This window comes from Cupressus sempervirens, chromosome 10 (assembly GCF_028749045.1).
Source record: "Cupressus sempervirens isolate cs-2001-9-10 chromosome 10, ASM2874904v1, whole genome shotgun sequence".
NCBI classification, from domain to species: domain Eukaryota; kingdom Viridiplantae; phylum Streptophyta; class Pinopsida; order Cupressales; family Cupressaceae; genus Cupressus; species Cupressus sempervirens.
Genome location: NC_143127.1, coordinates 289,167,765 through 289,184,239, shown reverse-complemented (window position 1 = coordinate 289,184,239; position 16,475 = coordinate 289,167,765).

The following is a 16,475-nucleotide window of genomic DNA, read 5'->3' as shown; positions in this document are numbered from 1 at the left end:
CTATCCAAAAAAAGGATAAGAATCTGAAACTTTTTTCTACCAATATTAGACAGTCATTTTCTAAGTCAGGAATATTCCAAAAACTGCCTACTACCTATTATTGGATTCTAAAAATCATTAAACACTCCACCTATGAACTAAAAAAAAACTATTCTAATTTAAGATCCACACACCTAGTCCTAGGTGGCTATATCTGGAGAGCTTATTGAACTGCTACTCTAGGTATGCCACCACATGTAGGACATTATTACAAACTTCAAAAACTAAAAGCATTTAAAACATAACATTAAATTCCCTATTATATTTTCAACAATGTTGCCTCCTATAGCATTTCTCTTCTCTGTCACTACAGCATACTCCCCTGTAGAATGAATCTCAAGTCCTCTTGAGATGATGTGTTGTAGAAATGAATCTCATTCTTCTTTCGAAGTTTCCAATTTCTTTGAACTAGGATGAGCATATCTACAAGAAAAACAAAAATAATATCCAACTTCTCCACCTTGTAGCTTTGATTCTTTAATGTTGTAAATGTCACAGAAAATTCTCCAGCATGATTCACTATACATGAAATCTGCATCCCTACATAAACATTATTAGAAGAAAACATATCATTAACATTAAGATTATTTGAGTTCTCTTTTTGAATATGAGCTTCCTTATACACCATGTAATGTGCATCATATCTATCTTCATCAATAGTAACCATAAACTTATCTGCTTCTTGACTATCAACCAGTTTCACATCTTGAATCTTAAGAATCGTATTTATCTCTTCTTCCTTTATTAAACATTTATCATCATCTTGATCTTCTATAGTAATCTCACTTTCAAATATCTCTTTCTTATTATAACTTTGCTCAAGAACAATAACAGTATTGCACTCTTTCCTTTCTTCTTCAAGCTGATTTTCCGTACTACCGCCATGCCTTTTCCATTCTCCCACAATGGCTGCAAATTTTTTCCATAAATCAGATTCTTCTTTAGAACTTGCTATTACACATTCCTTAGCTTCATCTTCATGCCATTCCTCTTGAAATTTTTCTTCATTATGCATATTTAAGGCTTCATCAGTTGCCTCCAAAATCTTTTCCGTAGGAGTGCCTTCCAACATTGTACTCTTCTCTATTTTCAAAGGACATGTTACTGTTCCAACCATAGATTGTTTGCATTCAAATCCAATAGGGCTTGTCTTGATACTGCTCTCGTCAAGAGATACTTGCTACACTTTGTGTTCTTGCTGCACTTCTTTTAACTTAGCTTTATTCTCTTTCAACTTAGCATCATTCTCCTCAAGTCTCCTTCTCAAATTGTTTATCTCCTCTTCTATCTTTCTTAGCTCTTCTCTTTGTTTTCTCCTTTCTTCTTTCTCTCTTTTCTTCTTTTCCTCTATCTCCTTTTTTTTAGAATCCTTTCTCTGTCGATACCTTCTAAAAAGATACAATAAAGCTACTTCTTCTTGTCCCATCATTCCTTAGCTAAGTTATTTTCTTCTTATCTAGCTCTGATACCAAAAATGATGCAGAGCCACACCTTGGAAAGCTCAGGAGGAATACTCACTCAACTGAGTTACTTCAAGGAACATGACATCAATCAGCCGAGATCGAACTCGAACCAAACTCAAGATTGGATTAATCAGAATATATAAATCTCCATAGTTTATCTTCACCCGCACACCAAGATCTTTAACTCAGAATGTCCTCAAAGAAAATATATTTGCACTTTTACAAGAGAGACCAAGATCGAATTACTGCCAAACTCCATAGTCGATTATCTATATCCTTTCTAAGGCAAAAACTGAAACTTTCTCTATTACCCAAATTTGAATGAATCTCTTACATAGCCGAATGGCTTATTTAAAACTGACTTCTCCTTTTTTTTTTAATTAAAATATGTGAAATGGTTTCTTCTTATTTAGAAAAGAAGAACGTCTTCTATCCAAAAAAAGGATAAGAATCTAAAACTAGGTATGAAGATTTACTCAATCCAACCATTGAGATTTGGCGTAACTAGGTTTCGAACAACATATAAAAAATTGAGAGAAATCCAACGATTCAAACCTGAGATATTGACCACGCATCAGAGTACATTTTTCTGCAAAACATTGCTTCTTTCTGTCTCTAGATAGACATGTGAACAGAAATGTATAACTTTTGAACCAGATCAAAACTCTTCAATCACTTTGGTGAAGATGGGCGTAATTAGGCCTATAATAACATATCCAAAGCTTATGAAAATCCAAAAGTGCATTTGGGAGATATTACCCACGCACTGAGACTAATTTTTTTTGCAAACATACCCAATTCAACCCAGAACTAAAACTTTTTAATCTTCTTGCAAACTATCAACTTGTTTCCAGTGAGAAGATAAGAAAAATCCATTCAAAACTCAGAGCATCGAAAACTTGCACAAAGACAAAATAAAAAAAACATTCCATATCTCTCCAAATTTGATTCCTCTCTTACATAGCCGACTGGCTCTATTTAAAACTGACTCTCTTTTTCTAATTAAAGGATGTGAAACATTTTCTTCTTATTTTAGAAAAGAAGAACATCTTCTATCCAAAAAAAGGATAAGAATCTGAAACATTTTTTCTACCAATATTAGACAGTCATTTTCTAAGTTAGGAATATTCCAAAAACTGCCTACTACCTATTATTGGATTCTAAAATTCATTAAACACTCCACCTATCAACTAAAAAAAAACTATTCTACTTTAAGATCCACACACCTAGTCCTAGGTGGCTATATCTGGAGAGCTTATCGAACTGCTACTCTAGGTATGCCACCACATATAGGACGTTATTACAAACTTCAAAAACTAAAAGCATTTAAAACATAACATTAAATTCCCTATTATATTTTCAACAATGTTGCCTCCTATAGCATTTCTCTTCTCTGCCACTGCAGCAATAAGGTCCATCCTCTAATAAAGAACATATATATCAGTATACTATCTAGTGGGTATTAGTTAACAAAATATGGTGTTATGAGTTCTCTCTATGCATATTTATTATTATTGTTCAACATTACTTATTTACTTTCTTATACATGGTTCAAAGTAATTAATAATATCCAGTTGGAAACAAAATTTTGTAGAATACTAATTCATCCTCCCACCCCTCCTAGTATTCCCTATTTCTAATAGTTAGCACTAGGATCTTGGGTTGGAGAAGGTTGATCTTGTAGCTAATTGATCTTCTAGATTTGTGGATCTATTTCTTAGGCTTTGTGAAAATTTTAGAAGATTCTTGCAAGAAGATTAGACCCTAGGGAAATTGATGATCTTAGTGTTGTGGAAGAAAGGATCTCAGAGAAGATTAGAGTAGAATTAAGATCTAAGATTGCATTGATGAAGAGTGACATGATTGTTGAAATTGTAAGTGTTTTAGGTGGCATACCTAGGCATGTGGGTACTAAAGGTAGTTATGAGGAAGTTGTTGAAGACTTTGAAGTTACTAGATCTAGTGGTAAGAAAAAAATTGATCATGTGGAGATAACTATTAGAACTAGGGTTGGTTAGTTTGTTAGACTTGGATCTCAGTTGAAGTTGAAACATAAGATGGAGGTTTCCAATTTCTTAGGTACTTTAACTCCTAAAGATTAAATTGATTGGATTGGTGAATTAGAAGACTAATTTGAGCTTAAAGATATTGATAATATACTCAGAGTGAGATTGGCACAAACTAATTTGAAAGGACATATTGCTCTTTGGTGGAAAGAATTGCAAAGAGATAGAGAAGAAGAAGGTGAAATGAAGATCATTAGATGGATTTTGATGGTAATTAAGTTGAAGTGTAAGTTCATTCTTGCTAATTATGAACTTGAGTTGTTTAAGAGACTACTAAATTTGAAGCAGAAATATATGACTATGAAGGATTATACCAAGGAGTTTTACAAGTTGAGTATTCGGTCTATTCATAGAGAATTGTTAAAGGAAAAAGTAGCTTGATACATTAATGGTTTGAGATTCAATATTTAGGATGAGGTTGGTATGCTAAATATTTCTTCAGTTGAGGATTCTTATCAGTGTGCTCTGAAGGTAGAAGATAAGTTGAAGAAGAAAATTCAAGGTAATGTTAGAGGAAAAGAGAAGTAGGATAGCTTGGCACTAGCTAAATTGAGTGTTGAAGGTGAACCAAAACCTTTTGATTAGAAGAGGAGGATAGGTGGAGGTGTGTTTGGAGGTAATTTGACATAGGGAGGGAGAGAAAAATAAGGCCAAATGCATACCCAACTATCCAAACCACAATGCAAGAGTTAACACAATGGAAATATAACACAAAGAATAGCAACCAAAGGAGGAAGAAGAGTAAACACTTTCATTGATTCATCAAGTAATCAACATACATGCCTAGTTGTAAGGCCTTTTAAATTATGGCCATATAATAATTCAATTCCCATGCTTGATGATCGTAGTTCACAATTTTTCTTCTTACTCTTCCCTGTCCCCTCTAAAACTTAATCCTAGACCTCCTTAAATTATTTTATAGCCATAGGTCAGTTTATCACAAAACTAAACCTTACATTAAATGTATGCATAACCATAAGTCAACTCACAACAAATATTAGCTACCCATACCAAAATTAAATGTGAGCAAGGTTGGCCAAAACTAGAACCAGACACAAACTACTTAGCAAACAAAGACTTCACAAACAATGGAACTTGGCATCCACAGGAGCTTGGCATCGAAAGAGTCACTTGGTAGTAACTATGAACTTGGCATCCTCTAACTCTCGGCAACCACAAAGAAGTTGACAACCATGGAGAACTTGGCAACCAAAGGATCACTCGGAAACCAAAGTAATCACTCAAAAACCAATGGAATCACGCTGCAACAACCAAGGACTTAGCAACAACTAAATTCTCGGCAACCACTAAGAACTTGGCAATGTAAGAAATTACAACTTGGTAGAAAGGAAAACTAAAAATATGTAGGATATCAATGCAACCGAGGATGCTCCTACATCAAAAAACCAAGGTTGGAAGAAATGATTCTCTTGAATCATTGAGACATTACAACCTAAGTTGAATCCAACTCAGATTGAGAAATCCATGGAGCATCTTCAATGGGTCTATTCTTCCACTTCACCTAATGTTCATAGTAATCTTTTCCTCTTGTGCTCTTACCAACTCTCTAATCCAATATCTATTCAAGTTCTTCAATCTACTTCTTAGGATAATCTTCTGACACAACAACTTCATCATCTAACTCGTGATACTTATATAAATTAGAAACATTGAATATAGGAGATATATCCATGTCATCAGGTAACTCAACTTCATAAGCATTTCCATTGTCAAACTTCTTCAAGATCTTACAAGGCCCAAACTTCTTCATCTTCAATTTACTATATGTTCCAATAGGAAATCTTCCTTTCTTCAATTGAACCATCACCAACTTCAAAATCATGATGTCTTCTAGACTTATGAGCATTCTCTTTATACTTCTAATTGCTTTGTTCCAACCTCACCTTCATTCCTTATACAAAGACTCCATAAAATCAAGAAATTATTTCCCTACAGCGCTTCTCTTTTCTTCACCGGCAACATTTTTCAAATCAAATTTACCTCTAGGGTGCATTCTAGTAACAAACTCAAAAGGTGTTTTCCCTTTACTCCTATTCATAGAATTATTATATGCAAACTCATTTTTTTCCAACACTACTTCCCAATTACTTGGCTTATCTCCAACTAATATCTCAAAAAATTAACCAAGCTTCTGTTCACAACCTCTATCTATCCATCTATCTATGGATGGAATGTAGAACTAAACTTCAACTCAATACCCATCTTCTTCCACAAAGTCTTCCAAAAATAACCACCAAACTTACTATCTCTGTTAGAAAAAACACTTCTTGGTAATCCATGCAGTCTCACAATCTCTTTAAAGAAAATTTCAGCAACATGCTCAACATTTGATGTCTTCTTACAAGGTAATAAATGATCCATCTTAGAAAATTTATCCACCATAAGAAATATAGAACCATAACCCTTCACTATCTTAGGAAATCCAAAAACAAAATCCATGCTGATGTCACTCCAAGGTTTCTTAGGAACAGTAATAGGTGTATACAAAATAGTATTTTGACTTACTCCTTTTGCAACTTGACAAATTCCACAACTCTTCACAAATTTCTAAACATCCTTATACATCTATGGCCTATAATTCTTCTCTTTCAGCAAACTCAATATCTTATCAATTCCAAAATGTCTAGCCAATACACCATTATGCTTTTCCTCAATTAGATTCAAACTTATAGAGCTTCTAGGAATCCACAACTGAATACCTTTGAACAATATACAATTCCACATCATATGTAGAGTGTCTCTATTTTTCCTCATTTAACTTTTCACTAAAGAAGGCTATTGGTTTACCTTCTTGACTTAGGACTCCTCCTATGGCCCTATTACTTGCATCACACTCAATTGTAAATACCTTCTTAAAATTAGGTAGATAAAGTATGGGTGCCTCTATAACATTCTTCTTCAAGTACTCAAAGGATTGATCAACAACCTCATTCCATGCAAACTGACTTTTTCTTCCACCCTTGATTATATCAATAATAGGGGTACACACATCATTAAAACCTTTAATGAATTTCCTATAAAATCTTGCCAAACCATGAAAGCTCTTTACCTCACTTGCATTCCTTGGTGTAGGCCAGTTGAGGATTGCTTCCACCTTTTTTGGATCCATCTTGAGGTTGCCCTTGGATATGACAAAAATTAGGAACACCAACTCTTATTTCATGAAGACACATTTATCCAAGTTTATCTTCAATTCCTTTTCCTTGAGTTTCTTCAAAACCAAATCCAAGTGTGTTAGATGCTCTTCTCTAGATTTACTAAAAATCAATATGTCATCAAGATAAACAACAACAAAATGATTTATAAAATGTTCCAAAACTTCATTCATGAGTCTCACGAACATACTTGGGGTGTTAGAAAGGCCAAAGGGGATCACCATCCATTCATAAAGTCCCTCATTAGTTTTGAAGGCATTTTTCCATTCATCTCCTTCCCTTATTCTAATTTGGTGGTACCCACTCTTCAAGTTTGCAATCTTAAAATAGTACTTTGCTCCTCCTAGGTGATCCATGAAATCCTCCATCTTAGGCATTGGGAACCTATATTTGATGGTTATCTTGTTTATGGCTCTTGAGTCCATACAAAATATCCATGTACCCTCCTTTTTAGGTGCCAACAAAGTAGGGACTGCACAAGGGCTGATACTCCTTCTTATGAACCCTTTTGCAAGTAATTCCTTAACTTGTCTTGCTAATTCCTTAGTTTGTTCTGGTGTCAACCTATAGGTAGGCTTGTTAGGAAATGTAGAACCTAAAATAAAGTCAATACAATGGCTTACCTCTCTAAATGGTGGAAAACTATCACTAGCAGGGTCTAAAATAGCTTCCTTATATCTGTACAAAAGATGCCTCACTTCATTGGGTTCCACATTCCTTATTCCTGATCTGCCCTTCTCCTTTTTGTCTTCTTGTTTTGGCTTTACTACAATAACAGAGCATGGTGTGTTCTTCACCTTAAGGGTTTTCAAAAACTCCTTCTCCCCAACCATCATCACACTAGATGCATTAATCCCTAGACATAGCCACTATTGGGACTCAAAATTTCCTTCCCGATTTTGAGTACCATTGAGAAATTGAGCCCTATAAATGTGCCTATGTACCTAGTTGTACCTTTGAGCCTTGTAAGGTGTTTAATGTTTCTAACACCTTCCATTCAATGAGTCTAGGTATTCCACGATGTTAAACTGATGTTCTGAGTCATTTTGTGAAGTCTTGTTTTGAGCGTCAATTCTACATTTTTACCTGTGTCAAACAGCGATAGAAAACTGTGTTTGTCATTGAATATCTCGTACCTAGAAATGTTTCATGACTTTCCACTTTGGGAGTGTTTAGTGTCCATACTTTAGAACCTATGTTTCATATTTTGAGTCATTTTGAGTCTGTTTAACTAGGTTTTGAATCCCTCAAAGTTGGTAGTTTACTGTTCTGTGCATTTGTGTAGTTCACATTTCTGGGAAGCCTTATTTGACGTTTTAGAATTTTGACCCAGTTGGCCCAAATATTTAAATTCCTATTGTGTTGTATTGTAGACGTCAAAAACTTGTTATGTTTCAAGTTTCAACTTATGACAAATCTGTTTGATTAGTTTCCAAATGCAATTCCAAACGTAATTTCTAAAGTTTTACTGGTGTCAGTATTTGCATATTGTTTGGTACCCCTATTCGGGACGTCATAACTTGAGATCCATGATTGGTAAGATCAAATGGATTGTACCCCTATATTTTCCTCTAAAAATTCTCCAAGTGTGTTAGTTTTTAAGTCTTGATAAATCCATATGCACACTTTTCTAGGTCCATTCCATTTGTAAAAATTGATTTCCTGCCAAAGTTTCCAGTCAGCAAATCCAAGTAGCTCACTTTGACCACTTACCAAATGTGTCTTGTTATTCATCATGAGCCAAAATTATAGATCCATACTCTCTTCATGACAAAGAATGAATGCCCCAATTTTCATTTTCCCATGTTCTCATTTGCCCAATTTTCCAAGCCAAATATGAACCTAGTTTACTACTTTCTGACATGTTTATTTGCGGGTAATTCTAAGAAGGCAACTTTGACAGAAAATATATTTTGACTAGGAATTCTCCATGAGATGAGATTTGATAGGGTGAAAGTATGCAAAGCAAAGAATCAGTGGGTCAAATTCCAGAGCCCGATCAGGTGTTTGGGTTAGTTTTTGAGGCCAGTCAAATGATCTCCTAGCATGAAATTGACAAGTTGCAGAAAGAGGTGAATTTGAGTTTCAAATGCTAATTCAGTGGTCAAATTTGTTTTGAATTAGTATCAGGCTAGTAGTAGATCAATTTAAGATTCAGGTGTTTGTTAACAAAAAAAATTTTAGCCGGGCCCATTTTGGGGTCTGACTATTTCAGCCAGGATTGATCAGTTTTTAGGCAAATAGAGGATGTTTTAAAAGAAAAGGTTATGCATAATTAAATAAGAGAGATATGGTTTTCCATTACCTCATCTTTTCTTCGAAAAATAGATAATGAGATAAAGGATATATGGAATACCCACTTAAAAGGGGGCTTCCCCAAGCAAGGACTATGGTGGATCACAATCAGATCTCATTTGAAATAGATGCCTCACTTGAGAAAAATAAGTCTATGGAGAAAGAAATATATACACCTTGCAAGTATTGGAGAGAACAATTTGAATGCTGAAAGAAGATTTCTAATTGCTAATAGAGACATCCATGCAAGGAGGCTAGTCTCATACAGAAACACTCATAGACATTAAATTAAGGTTAGTCTTTTGTGTTGGAGATCAATGTTTAGTCAGCATGAAAGAGAATGATTCACGTAGGCTAGTAAGAAAAATCTCCTCCCAACAAACATAAGGAGACTTGCCAAAAATTTATAACAGAAGCCAAGTGTTAAAAAAGAGAAACAGTCAGTTTGAAAGGAGGATCCATGGCATGCAAGTGAAGAACCCAAGCCAACATAGACATTAAATTAAGGTTAGTCTTTTGTGTTGGAGATCAATGTTTAGTCGGCATGAAAGAGAATGATTCATGTAGGCTAGTAAGAAAAATCTCCTCCCAACAAACATAAGGAGACTTGCCAAAAATTTATAATAGAAGCCAAGTGTTAAAAAAGAGAAACAGTCAGTTTGAAAGGAGGATCCATGGCATGCAAGTGAAGAACCCAAGACAAGAGGTAAAAGCCATTTCCCAAGCATGTAAAAGCAAGATAAAAAACAGCGGCAACATAGACAAGACCAAGTAAAGTCGCATGCCAAACAAAGAATGTAGAGAACATGCAAAGCAGCTGACCACAAAGATCTCCACATGCCTTTTAAAAGGAATCAATGCCAAGTGATAGTCAACATCTTTTAAAGGGGAAGCGCCAAGACAACAAGCCAAGCTAAGAAATGAGGGCAAACATTTTTGAAAAGGCACCACATGGACATCAAAATCAATGTAGGAATGAGAAGAACCTACGGCTAACAAGGAAGCAACATGCATCTTTCAATTTGGGATCCACTTTTTTTGCATGTGTAAGGAAAAGCATGCCACAATAGGGGACGTCCACAACAAAAATGCACAATTTGAAAGTTAAAAGGAGCTCACAAATCAATCAAAGGGCAATCTCATGCAAGCCGCGAAGTGGCAATTAGAGCATCTAACATAGTAACATGAAGCTTACGTAAATTAAAAAGAGAATCTCTAGCATTAGAAAAAACCTCACGCATTAAGGAAAATGAAGCTGCCCAATAAATTAAAAGAAGCCTACACCAAAAGGAGAGGTGCCAATAAAAGGAAGGGAATGCCAATATAAAGACCAATGGCATTGAAGGGAGTAGGGTATAAAGAGGAGCTTGTGATATCCCACATTACTCATGGGTGGGTAGTTTTAAATTTTTAAATACAATCCAACACACCATATATTGTGTCTAAAGAAAGATGCATTTTGAAAGGCTCTAGCTTGCACATGGGTCCTAGATGACGAAAGATGGATTCTGACAAAGAAAAAGTTTTGAAAAAACACACATACCTAGACTATGACATCAGCAAGCGAGTGGAAAAGTCTCAAAACCTGACAGTCGCTACCTCGCTAGCTGAAAAGTCCTAGGTTTTTTGGCTAGTGACATAGCGAGTCATTGAAAAACCATGAAAATCTGGCAGACAGTCATGGGTCTTGTGTGGCAATGATGTGGCAGTGTCAGCGAACCAAAAATTAACAAGTGGCAGCCAAACAGTGATGGGTCCCTATACTTATGATGTGGCTGGAAAATGAGCTTAGAAGGAGGAGATGGCACCACGTGGATGATCATGTGGATGTCGCTATCTCACCAAGGAGAAGTTGCTCACGCAAGAACATGGTGAGATAGCGACACTAATGTGGCATGGATGATGTGGCAGTGAGTGGACGTAGAGGTGGTGATGATGTGGCACCATGTGGGTGGGTATGTAGCAGAGGCTGGCCTATCAAGGGCTACCACGTGGCAACCTGTGTGGCGTGCGATGCACTCGGTGAGAAAGAAAGATTTGTTTTAAATGAAATATTAAATTTTAATATTTTTTTTATATCAAAATGCACATTCAAAAATTTTAATTCAAAAAGGGCTCTCGTGCATTTTTTTTAAATGCATAAATGGTCATTTTCTAAAGTCCATACTTTACAAAAAAAATTTAATTTTTGAAAATTTAGTTGCAGACCAGATAGTATGAGCAAAGACCTAATTTTCAAATGAGTATAACTAAAGAAATTTTTATCCAAAATAGGCACTCCAATATACCATCGGAACTGGAATGAGATGAATTTTCCATTTTTGAGGTCAATTTGTGCACATGTATGCACCAGTTCACATTGTAGGTCAATTTATAAATTTTGGGGCATTCTCAATAGAATGAGTGTTTTTTTACCATTGATCATCAAAATTGGTTAGAAAATAGGTATAAAGGCTTGTAGAGGTGTGAATGTGAAGAAAACTGATTTTAAGAGGTTTTCTTGGTTTCTAAAGGTCTTATTCAACTAATTTTTCACTTTTACTCTAACTTCACTTTGATATCAAATCAGTTATGATTCTCATCACATTTTGAGATATTTAATGCCTTTGAGAGGTAAAATTTTCAAAAAAAATTGATTCACTAATTGAAGAGAGAGATTAGAGAGTCTTTTCATGGCAAAGATAGGGAATTTCAAGTGGAAAGATGTCAGATGTAGAGCAGATCTGGGAATCCCTTCCTTTATATCATTCTCATTCTTTCTCATGGCAAGGGTTCTAGTTTTTTGACTGTGAGACCATTTTTGGTTAGAAATCTTTAGTCCTTCTATGAGACCACTTTGTTGGATCCAGATCTGTGATTCCACCTTCATTCTTTAGCATTTTATATTGTATGAACAACAATAGGAAGATAAATGTAGATAGTTCAGATCTATTAGGTTTTTTATGAGTTAATTTTATGCATTTGGTTGTATTGTTTCAAAGAAATGAATACAAATGAACAAGAATTTCATTAGTTTCATTCTGATTCTCGTCTCCTATCTCGGTGAATTTCCAATCTTTTATGGTCTTTGAACAAAGAGCCTAGGTTATAGTTGCAGTCCCTTAAGGTTGTATGTTGTTTCATTCTTGCTTGTAATTCAAAGAATTATGTAAATGCTTCAAAGAAGTTACTAGGATTGAAAGTTTACTTAGGGGGATATCATGTAATAATGAGGTTAGGATTGAGCACAGACGTTTATTTACAAGGTAAATAGATAGATCTTATATCTGAATATATAAATAAGTATCAGATATCTAGATGTATGTTTTGAATTCATGGAATTTCCCAATGGATTAGGCACTAATCAGTTATAGGATCACTTGTTATACTGCTGCATATTTAGGGTTTTGTTGATAATCAACATCAATAATCAATTGTATTTCCCTTTCATGTTGAAGGACCTAAATTTGATGCCCTCACTCAGCTTATGAGATTCATAGCTATGCATTTAGCTACTGTAGATCTATTTTATTGCATGAGTTATTAGGAGAAATAAGGGTTTTATCTTCTTTATATTAGATTCAGTATATGCTTTGATAACTAGTACCATATAAAGAATATATAGGTCCACCTGCCTAGGTTTTGTAGACCCTAAAGAAGAAGAAGGGTCTAGCCTTATAGTTGGCCTAGTGTCTGAATGGGCATGTTGAAAATGGGAGTTAGCTACCCCTAGATATGTCATATTCTCATTGGGATAATTGAAAACCTTCCAACATTTTCAAACACCAACAAGTAGTAGGTCTAAAATAACTTCCTTATATCTATCCATAAGCTACCTCACTTCCTTGGGTTCCACATTCCTTATTCCTGATATGCCCTTCTCCTTTTTGTCTTCTTGTTTTGGCTTTACTACAATAGCAGAGCATGGCGTGTTCTTCACCTTGAGGGTTTTCAAAAACTCCTCCCCAACCATCATCACACTAGATGCATGTTGGGTCTCCTTTCCATCCTCTAGCAATGGTGTCATAGTGTACTTCTTGCCATATTTGGTGATGATGTGGACATTATTCCTCCCATCATGCTTGGAATTGACATCATACAACCATGGCCTACCTAACAAAAAATGACAAGCATCCATCTCTGCAACATCACAAACAATTTTGTCATTGTACTCTCCAATTTTAAATTCAACATTAACTTGTTCATTAACTACAACTTGCTGCTCCTTTCTTAACCATTAAACTTTTTAAGGGTTAGGATGAGGAGACCTCTTCAATGCAAGCTTATTTACCATCTCTACTGATGCAATATTATCAGTTGAACTAAAATCAACAATTACCTTACACACTTTACCTTTCACCTTGCATAAGGTCTTGAATAAGGTCTTCCTTTTGGGTGGTTCCTGCTCTACAACTATCTTTAGTAGGGTTCTATTGAACATTAAAGATTCCCCTCTCTCTGGATCAACATTTCCTCTTGTTCCTTGATCACTTTTTGCATCCTCTTCTTGGTCCAAGAGGATCCTTCTATCTCCTTCTTGGTTATTGCCTCCCATCTTCTCAGGACATTTGGATGATCTATGCCCTATCTAGTTGCAGGTGAAACACCTTCTAGTGAATTCTCTTGGAGTTCTTCCTCCAAAACTCCCTCTTTCATTAGGTCTCCTACCTCTAAATCCTCCTCTAGGATTTTTATCTCCTTCTATCTTCTCTTGATTGCTTGTCTCCCCTTGAGACTTATTGGATGAACCTCTACCTCCAAATCTTCCTCCACCTCTAGTACTTCCCCCTCTTCCTCTACCTTGAGAGTCACTCTTCCTTTGGTGTTTGTCTTCAATCTTGAGGGCCATCTAATAGCATTGATGTAGTAATTTCAGGTTGAATAATATCAACTCATCCTTGATGGAGTACTTGAGTCCATTCAAGTACCTTGCTAGTTTTTACTTCTCATTTTCAAGGATCTTGGACCTTAGAGTGAGTTTATGAAACTCCTTTGTATAGGCCCCTACATCCAAGTCCTTTTGTCTAAGGCTTTGTAACCTTTGGTGTATCATGACCTCATAGTCTTCAGGCACAAATTGCCTTTTGATTTTTGACCTCATCCTCCTCCATGTTGCCAAGGGTTCCTTCCCTTCATCCTTCCTTTCATTCTACAAGAAGTTCCACCAACTAAGGGCAGACCCTTTCATTTTATTTTTTCCACCTTCGCTATTTGGCTTTTAGGTGTGCTATCACACTCAAAGAATTTATCAATTGACTCAAGCCAATCCATACACTCCTCTAGATCTACCTTTCCATTGAACATAGGAAGTTTTGATCTTTGGTCCTTCCCACTCTTTCCAAGGCTTCTAACATTGCTCTCTAATTTGTAAACATGACTTGCCTATCTTGCCAAGCATATTCCTCCTCTTTCTTTTCTTCTTCTCCTTCAAAGTCTTCTAGGACTCCTCTTTCCACCTTACCTTTCAATCTATCCAATTCTGTCTTCATCGTTCTATTCTCTTCTCTCACTATCCTACTTTCTACCATCTACTCTTTGACCAACTTGGCCAATTCCACATTTTTAATATTGTGAGGTATTTCCCTCTCTCCTTCCTCATTCTCTAAAATATTTCCTCTCTAATCAGGCTCTTAGTGGCTCTGATACCACTTGATGCAGAGCTTGTAGAAAAAGCACAAAATGCACTTCTAATTTCTAAACAAAACCTTAACTTTCCTTCAAGGTTACTAACTGATCCAAAGGGCTTCCAACATAGGTAGGCTCTACCCTACAAGTGGACTCCTCTTTACAAGCCCAACTCTCAAACCTAGGGTTCTCAATCAACTTAGATCAATCACAACTCTTAAGGACTTCCTTTCACCAATAGGCCTAAAATGAAAAATTCTTCCTAGATGGGTTTAGAACTCAAATTTTTTGATAGAAAGGGTTTCTATGGACCTAATTCAACAAGAAACTCCAAACTTTGAAGTTCTCTAATACCCAACAAATCATTTACATCATTGTTACTAGCACTTCTAACAGGGCTAATCCTAGCTTTCTCTGTCAAACTCCCAAACCTTTTAAAGGACCACACTATCTTTTCACTTCTTTAAAAACCCTTAAACCTCCTCTTAGAGATTCAAAAAGATTAAACTCAAACTCTATTCTAGCACCAACTTACACCAACTTTGGGTCACAAACCTAATTGGCTAGATTAGGCTGGGTTGCAAAGGAAGCATGAGAAAATGGGTCTATAGACCTGGTCCTACCCCTTGGATCTCTTATTCACATTAATTAATCCTCCTACACCCTTCACCTAGGTCAAATCAATCATTTTGGAAGCCTAAACCTTCTTTCTTCTTCAATTCTAGAATAGACATATGGCAATGTTTAGTCTAGGGCTTGCTGGTACAAATAGGTAGCCTACACCTATAGCCTTGAATCTATACCATCTCAAAGAACCCTCTCCTAGCTTGCATTCTCCAAAGTGGCATTGAAATCCCACGATGGATTTGCAAGTTAGGAGGCCATCTTGAAGAAACCCTTAGATTGAGGGTAAATCGGAGTAACTTCTACAAGAACAGATGTAACTTTTGTTCTATGTAAGATAAAGACTTCAAACCAAATGAAATGGAACCCTAGTTCAATCCTCTATCCAACCATATGAAACTTTCACCACTACCAATCAGTACAGGCTATACAAAATTGTAACAACAAAGAAAAAGGTAGAAATTTTAAGTTTTACTCAATGTATGTTGTTCACCTGTCCGTACAGTGGGTTTCTCCTCTTGTGGAGACCTTAAATACATTTCCTCCAATGGTCACAACCACTTTTTTAATGTTTGGGAGGACTATACAACACCTCTTCATCTTGACAACCTATATTGCAAAAATTGTTGTTTAGCAACTTTTTGTAATTAGCAACTTTTCTTGCATTTTTGCAATTTTTTCCTCTTTTGACAATTTTTGTCTCAATTACCCACCTGTGCTTTTAAAACATTTCAAATGACTACTAAAGTATCTAAGACCTCCTAGGGAACTATAAATTCCTTATTCCCACCTAAACAACCTAGATTGACCAAAAAATGACCTTTGGTTCAAATGACATCCTGTCTTATAATGGCACCAAGGATTCATTTGACCTTACATGTGGTCATGACTTTAAAAGCTATTTAAGATTACATTATTTAACCTATATCTATGTAACTTTTTCTTGGTGCCCTGCACCAATGCCCTTCTTTAGCACATCTAAAACAATTGCCATGAAAGCCACCTCTAGAATAAGAATTACCTCTTCTTCAATAGGAATAGGTACCTCCTTGATAAGAATTACCACATTTCTACTTAGTCTTTCCTTTTTCATCATTCTTCCATTTAGATTTTCTATTATCTTGCACATAATTGTTAGATCTGCCACCTTCTCCATAAGATCTACCTCCGCCTCTTTGGAATCTACCACATCCACCTCTTTATCTTTG